Source organism: Peromyscus maniculatus, chromosome 21, assembly GCF_049852395.1.
Source record: "Peromyscus maniculatus bairdii isolate BWxNUB_F1_BW_parent chromosome 21, HU_Pman_BW_mat_3.1, whole genome shotgun sequence".
Lineage (NCBI taxonomy): Eukaryota > Metazoa > Chordata > Mammalia > Rodentia > Cricetidae > Peromyscus > Peromyscus maniculatus.
The window spans coordinates 40,239,708-40,248,211 of NC_134872.1; positions in this window are offsets into that span (position 1 = coordinate 40,239,708).

An 8,504-nucleotide genomic window follows, 5' to 3' on the forward strand; every position below is an offset into this window, starting at 1 on the left:
GGGTCTCCTTAAGCCTAATTGTCCTGAAACTCACTACATAGGCCAGGCTGTCCTCAAACGCATGGAGGTCCTCCTGGCCTCTGCTTTCCAAATTCTGGGATTAAAGGTGTGTGCCGCCATGCCTAGCCCAGCCTTGAATCTTTATTTTTATTATTATTTTTTTTTTTTGGTTTTTTCAAGACAGGGTTTCTCTGTGTAGCTTTGCGCCTTTCCTGGAACTCGCTTTGGAGTCCAGGCTGGCCTCAAATTCACAGAGATCCACCTGCCTCTGCCTCCCAAGTGCTGGGATTAAAGGCATGCGCCGCCACCTCCCGGCCAGCCTTGAATCTTAAATGTCCCCTATGGGCTCACATTTTGAATAACCTATCTCCAGTATTGGTACTATTTTAAAGGCTGTGGGGCCTTTAAGAGGTGGGGCCTGGCTGGAGGAGTAGGTCAAGAAGGCGGGCCTTTGTAGAAGGGTGTATCAGATTCTCCTCCAGCTTCCTGTCTACACCATGTGAACAGCAGCTACTATACCTTTCTGCTGCCATAGCTTCCCCACCATAAATTAATCTTTGTTCCATTCAGCTGTTCTGTCGGATACTCTGTGGAAAGGTAACTAGCATGCTAACCACAGATCAACCCTCCTGGGATCCCAGTTGCTTCTTTTAAAGATTAGAAATTTGGCTTTATGAGGATGACTGTTCTCTGCGTAGGTGTCCAACAGGCAAGCAAATCCAGAACCACCAGAATGAAGCTGGCATTTTTTTTCTTTAAGACTCTGTAATCCTCTCTTTTATTTATTTATTTATTTTTTTTCTGTACTAGAGGCTGAATCTAGAGACTCATGCGTGTTAGGAAAGCAACCCACCATTGTGTTACTCCTCAGTTCTCTGTTTAATTAAATATATTTTCTTTCTTGTTGTGTGTACGATGTATGTCTGTGGTGATGTGCTTATGTCTATGTAGGTGGGGAGGCCAGAAGAGTACGTCAGGTTTCCTATTCTGTCACTCCCTGCCTTATTTCCCTAAGACAGCGTCTCACTGAACCTAGAGGTAGACCAGCTACCAGCAAGGCCCCAGCCTTCCTCTGGTCTCCACTCCCCCATAGCACTGGGCATGCGTGGCCTCTCCTGCCTTTTTATGTGGATGCTGGAGACCTAAAGTCAGTTCCTCATGCTTGTACAGCAAGCATTCTCTTTCTCTTTCTCTCTCTCTCTCTCTCTCTCTCTCTCTCTCTCTCTCTCTCTCTCTCTCTCTCTCTCTCCAGGGTTTCTCTGTGCAGCCTTGTCCTGGAAGTCAATCTGTAGACCAAGCTGGCCTTGAACTCACAGAGATTGGCCTGCCTCTGCCTCCCTAGTGCTGGGATTAAAGGCGTGTGCCACCACCCCCGGGGCACACAGCAAGCATTCTTATCTACTGAGACATCTCCCCAATTTTTGTTGTTGTTCTTCTTCTTCTTCTTCTTTTTTTTTTTTTTTTTTTTTTTGGTTTTTCAAGACAGGGTTTCTCTGTCTTGAAAAGGTGCTTTGCACCTTTCCTGGGACTCACTTGGTAGCCCAGGCTGGCCTTGAACTCACAGAGATCCACCTGGCTCTGCCTCCCGAGTGCTGGGATTAAAGGCGTGTGCCACCACCGCCCGGCGTTGTTCTTCTTCTTATTATTATTATTATTATTATTTTGAGATAGGGTCTCACTAGCTGCCCAGACCAGCTTTGAACTCCCTCTGCAGCTCAGGCTGGCCTCCAACTCACAAACATTCTACCTTAGCCTCCCAAGTGCTGGGATTACAAATCCCTACCTCCACATGCACCACTGCACCCAGCTTTCCCCACAATTTCCCCTCTATATAGCAGTTCTGTCCTTCCAGTGGATATGGCTAAATCTCTTGGAGCTATGCTTTGCCCCCCCCTCCCGCTTTCTATCACATCTCTGTATGTCTCATCAACAAACTCTGTTGACTATGCACTGAAAGTACAGTCGTTATTTGGTACCCTCAAAGGACTGGTTCCAGGACCTTCAGAGGATACCGAACCCCATGGCTGTGTATCTCTCCCGCCCCCCAACCTTTCCTTTTCTTCTCTGAAGCACTAACGATCAAACAGAGCCTCATGCATGCCACCAAAGTGTTCTACTGTCGAGTTGACATGCCCAGCCCCCATGCTGCTTACTTTGCACTGTCTCTAGATTATTTGACATCTAACGCAGTGTGAATCGTGCATTAATACTTGTGTATGGAACGGTCACGAGGTACGTCTCTATACATGTAGTACAGGTGCTGTTTATATATTTAGCTGTGTTAAGGATTGAACCCGTGCCTGCCAGGCTGGTGCTCTTCCGCTGAAGTCTGACCCCAGTGTCACCCCATCCACCTTTTCACTTTGTCTTTTGAGAGAAAGTCTTTCCATGTTACCTAGACTGGTCTGAAATTGTGTGCTGGTGGCCCAGGCAAACGTTGAACTGTGACCATTCAGTCTCAGCGCCCCCAAGTAAATGGGATTACAGGTTTGTGCTGCCCAGCATGGCCAAATGCAGGATTTTTTTTTTAATTTAAATTTTTTTTATGTGTATGCATGTGTGTATGCATGTATATGATGTGCATCAGAGAGGCCAGAAGATGTCAGATCCCCTGGAACTGGAGTTTCTGACAGGTGTGAGCTGCCATGCAGGTGCAGGGAATAGAACCTGGGTCCTCTTGAAGAACAGCCAGTACTGTTAAGTGGTTAGCCTTCTCTTCAGCCTCCAGGATTTTTTTTTCCCCCCGCAGCTGAGGACCGAATCCAGGGCCTTGCGCTTGCTAGGCAAGCACTCTACCACTGAGCTAAATCCCTAACCCCGGATTTTTTTTTTAAGACAAAGCCTTTCTGTGTAGATAGAACAGCCTTGAGCTCAAGATTCTCCTGCCTCAGCCTTCTGAATGCTGGGGTTGCAGAACTGGATAAAATTCAGATTAAAAAAAGACCTATTTTCCAACAAATTTAAAATTTTATTTTACATTTTGTGTGTGTGTGTGTGTGTGTGTGTGTGTGTGTGTGTGTGTGCTTACATCGTGTGCTCATGCATACATGTGCCATGGTATATATACAGAAATTAGAGGACAACTTTTGGGAGTCATTTCTCTCCTTCACCATGTGGGGCCTGGGAATCAAACTCAGGTAATTAGGCTTGGTAGTGAGTGCCTTATTCTGTCCTTTGGAAGAAATTTTAAAAAATATTTTCACCAGGTGTGGTAGTTCAGGCCTATAATCCCCACACTCAGAAACCTAAGGCAATAGGGGTGTGAATACAAGCCCATCCTGGGCTACATGGTAAGTCTTTTTTTTCTTTTCTTTTTTTTTACAAAGCATAGACTATGTAAAATCTAGATAGCTGGGGCTGATAGTATAGCTCATTTAGTCCCTGGGTTCAATCCTCAGAACCGCAATAAATAAACAAACAAACAAATAAACAAATAAAAATGAAATCCAGCTAGTGGTTGGAGAGATGCTCAGTGGTTAAGAGCAGTTTTTTTTTTTTTTTCCGAGACAGGGTTTCTCTGTGTAGCTTTGCACCTTTCCTGAAACTCACTTGGTAGCCCAGGCTGGCCTCGAACTCACAGAGATCCGCCTGGCTCTGCCTCCCGAGTGCTGGGATTAAAGGTGTGCGCCACCACCGCCCGGCAACACTTGCTATTCTTGTAGAGGACCTGGGTTCAGTTCTCAGGATCCACAGAGTGGCTCACAACCATCTGTAACTCCAGTTCTAGGGGCGAGGTGAGGGGGGACAGGACCTGACTCCCTCTTCTGGCCTCCACAGGCACTGCACACACATGGAGTGCTTACATACATGCAGGCAAAACACACACACACACACACACACACACACACACACACACACACACACACAAATAAATAAAATCTAAAAATAACGTAAAATCCAACTAGATTTCCCCACTTCTCTGTCATCCCCCAGCCCTGCCACTTTCCTTTCTCCTCCAGATGGCCCATTTGCTCCTGTCTGGCCTCTGTTTCCACCCTGTTCCCCTACAATCTATTTTTTTTTTTAAGTCAACAGCCAGAGGGGCCCTTTAAAAACAACTAAGAAGTTATAGCTGCTCTAATTAAAACCTATCAGAAGCTCTCCATTTCTTTTGACATTATAGTCAAAGACTTGGCATTGACCTACAACCTGTGCTTTGGTTTTAATCCAGTTAGGGGAAGACAAAGAATTCTTAGTGGAGGAGTGATGGACGTGATAGAAATTTAAAAAGTTGGAAGAGTACTATTGACAGTCTATTGGGTGAGTATGATAGGAAGATGTCCAGCTGAGAAATTGGCTGGCAAGATGGCTCAATGGATAGAAGCACTTGCTGCCAAGCCTGACAATCTGAGTTCAATCCCTGGGATTTATATGATGGAGGGAGAACTGATTCCTACAAGCTGTCTTCTGACCTACACACACACACACACACACACACACACACACACACACACACACACCATGGTGTACATATGGCCCCTCCAATAAGTAAAATAAATGTAATAAGATTTTAAGGGAAGCTACATTGTGATGCATGCCTATAATCTCAGCACTTGGGAGACAGAGGCAGGAGGATTAAAGGTTTGAAGTCAGCCTTGGCTACATAACAACACTGTCTAAAACAACGAAAAACAAAGATATGAGGGAACAAATATTGATTAACAATTTTTTTTAAAGCTAAGTATGATTTGGGCATGATGTAACCCCAGCACTTGGGAGGCAGAAGCAGGTGAATCTATGAGTTCAAGGCCAGCCTAGTCTACAAAGCATGTTCTAGGCCAGCCAGAGCTTTATAGCCAGACCTTCTTTTGTAAAACCAAACACCATGCAGTGATGGAGCACGCCTTTAATCCCAGCACTCGGGAGGCAGAGCCAGGTGGATCTCTGTGAGTTCAAGGCTAGCCTGGTCTACAAAGCAAGTTCCAGGAAAGGCGCAAAGCTACACAGAGAAACCCTGTCTCAAAAAAAAAAAAAACAAAAAACAAAAAAAAAAAACAAAAACAAAAAAACCAAAACACCAAAGCAAATCAAACCCAAACTCCCACTTATCAAGTGCTGTGTCTTTTCACCTTTCTCTCCTCACCCCACTTCAGTATTTACAGTAATTTAGTGATGTGAAGTCTTTGTGATAGTCTCATTTTACACACAGAAAAAATAGGTCCCAAACACCTTAACTACCTTGCTTGAGACCATGTGACTAGACAAGGCCAGCACAGCACAGTGCTGCAATCCAAACCTGATTATCCCCAACATTCCAAGGAGTCATTTTCACTGAGAAGTGATGAAACTAAAGGACATACACATCTTCAAGATAGAAGACATAAATCTTTATTTAAGGAACAGCTATGGGCTTGGGATACAACTCAGTGGTAGTCTGTGGCCTTGGCCTGGTCTACAGAGAGAGTTCCAGGACAGCCAGGGCTACATAGAGAAACCCTGTCTTGAGAAACCAAACCAACCAGACAACCCCCCCCCCAAAAAAAGGCAAAGAAAAACAAAACAAAAGCCCTCAGCCATATGTGAGTTTAGATGTTTAAAAAAATACTGAGTGTGATTAAAGAAATGTATGTTTTTCTTCAGTATGTGGGGTGTGTGTGTGTGTGTGTGTGTGTGTGTGTGTGTATGTGTGTATGAATGTCCTTTGAAGGTCAGAATTTTGTGTTTTTTTGAGACAGTCTTATTATATAGCACTCCCTGACCTGAAATTCACTATGTAGACCGGGTTGGTCTTGAACTTGTGCCTCCTTAGTGCTAGGATTACAGGTATACACTGCCATACAAGCCGAGTCTTCAGTTTTCAGCCCCTGAGTTTTTATTCTAACCTTGGCCTCTCAGCTTTCTGAAAGAACCAGCATCCTCGCCTTACCTTGGGAATTGCCATCATCAAGCTGGTTCAGAACTTGGAGCAGGTTACCCTCCCAGGCTCCAGGCTGGTTTCCTAGACGTGCTCAGGCTTCCCACTTGTCTCAAAGAACCTGCTTTTCCCTGTAGGTTCTAGGTTCTTCTCTTTCTTCCTTCCCAACAAGAAGTCTTACCCCTAGCCTGGGATCCATTGGGAACTGATGCTGTCGGGAGGGAGAAAGTCAGTTTCTTCAACAGCATTGTTCCTGGGAGGTTGACCATGCTCCCGTGGAAGGCCACACCATCCCTGAATAAATGGGCACAGCAAATTGAACATGATGTGGGGAAAAAAAAAAAAAGAGGGACACAAAGTTGGTTAGGTAGGGAAGGGAGGTGGATCCAGAAAGAGTTGGGGGTGTTGATTGGTCATAATTCATTATGTCTCAAAAAATAATTTTTTTTTTCTTTTTTTTTCGAGACAGGGTTTCTCTGTGTAGCTTTCGCCTTTTCCTGGAACTCACTTGGTAGCCCAGGCTGGCCTCGAACTCACAGAGATCCGCCTGCCTCTGCCTCCCGAGTGCTGGGATTAAAAGCGTGTGCCACCACCGCCCGGCTCAAAAAATAATTTTTTAAAAAGGAAAAATGTTTTTAAAAGGAAATAAAAGAAAAAAGAATTAGTAGGCTAGCCATAACAAAACCTCATGTACCCTCATAGAACTCCTTAGAATGCCACTGTGCATCTGTATCCTTCACAGGGTCTTTTGTCTCATGCTTCCAGCAATCTAGGTTGTGCTAATCTTCTCACACCCATTTTATCCACTGAGATCCAGACAGATGAAGTACGTTCCTGAGTTCATACAACAGAGCTTGGTCTCAAGAAAGACAGATGAGAGGCTGGAGAGGTGGCTCAATGGTTAGGAGTACTTGTTCTTACAAAGGACCTAGGTTCAGTTCCCAGCACCCACATGGTGGTTCACAGTCATCCATAACTCCAGCTTCAGGGGTTCCAAAGCCCTCTTCTGACCTCATCAGGCACCAAGCATGCACATGGGATACAAACATACATTTGAGCAAAACACTCATACACATAAAAATGAAATGAATCAATGGATGGTGGTGGCACACGCCTTTAATCCCAGCACTTGCGAGGCAAGAGGCAGGCAGATCTCTGTGAGTTTGAGGCCAGTTTGAGGTCTACAGAGAGAGATCCAGGACAGGCACCAAAACTACACAGAGAAACCTTGTCTTGAAAACAAAACAAAACAAACAAACAAAAAACCCTGAACTTATGAATTCAGCTTGATTGGCTTATTGCATTGGCAGAGGAATACCCGGGATCCAATACTTATCACAAATAAACAAAAGTAATAAAAGGTTAAATTTTATTATTTAAGCACAACACATACAGTCTAGTTGACAGAGTGGGAATAATTCTTCAAAACCATTAGAACCCTTTCTCTCTATTGGTGGTAAAGGTTAGGGGAGTGGAGGAATTGGTGCGGCCTGGTATAGGAAATGAGTAAGAACTGCTTCCAGTGGCCCATTAGCTGCACTCCTTGAAAGGGAAAAATGCATAATTTGTTAACTGAGTTACATAATTCCAGTGACATCATTTATAATAGACTTGTACAGACTGAGCTGATCAGGTTGTAAGGGGCTTTGAATGCCACACTAGGGAGACTGGATTTTATCCTATGGCCATTGTGGGTCATGAATGGTTTTACAGTCAGGATATGACTTAAACAAATTAACTGTAGTTCCGAATGTCTGTCACCATGTATCTGTTTGGGGTGGAGTTTGTAAAGAACCATCAGTAAAAGCTGGTCTTCCCTGAAGCAAGCTCATGTTGTGTTTCTTGTTACTCATGTTCAGAGCGTTAACACTGACTATGTCTATTGGGAAGATGTAGACACAGATCTGACAAGTCCTTTGTAGATATCTGTGGAGCATATTCAGAGCTCAGAGATGCACACATGCTCTGGCCGGAGGGAATCAAGGAAAGCCTCCAGGAGGAAGTCGGTAAGAGGAAGCCAGTTTCTGAAAGAGTAGGAAGTGAGCGAGCAGATGAGGAAGCTGGAACGTGGTGAAATAAGGACTCTGTGGGCAGTTTGGCTATAGGGGAGGGTCAGGGCCCCATGGTAGAGAGCTTTATGTGCCCAGTCGAGGGACTTACGTCTCCTTCCTGAAGGTGATGGCAAACTATTAAGGGCTGATTAATAACAGGATGATGAAGCCATGATGGATATCGGTTATTGTGGCTTGAAAGAAGCTATGGAAAGGGAATGGATGGTGTGTTTTCAAACCCCCCCCCCCATAGTTTGGCAAACGATTCATTTCTGTAAATGTCATCCGGTGATACTGGTTGATAATGCTCGTTTGGTCTTTTATACATTTTATAATTTGCCGTCTGTCTCATTTTAATGAGTTACTTAGGTTGTTCTCTTAACTCACTAGGTTGGCTTTGAACTCCCTGTCTTCCTGCCTCAGTCTCCAGAGGGTGGGGATTACCGAACGCTCCCCCAAATTCTAGGCCGGATCCTTTACCAACGGATTTGTCTATTGCTCCTTTTGACTGACAGCTTGGTGGTCAGGTAAATACACATGGCGGTGACGGTAGAACATTTGCTTGGGATCGTAAAAAAAAAAAAATGTTTTATCGCTTT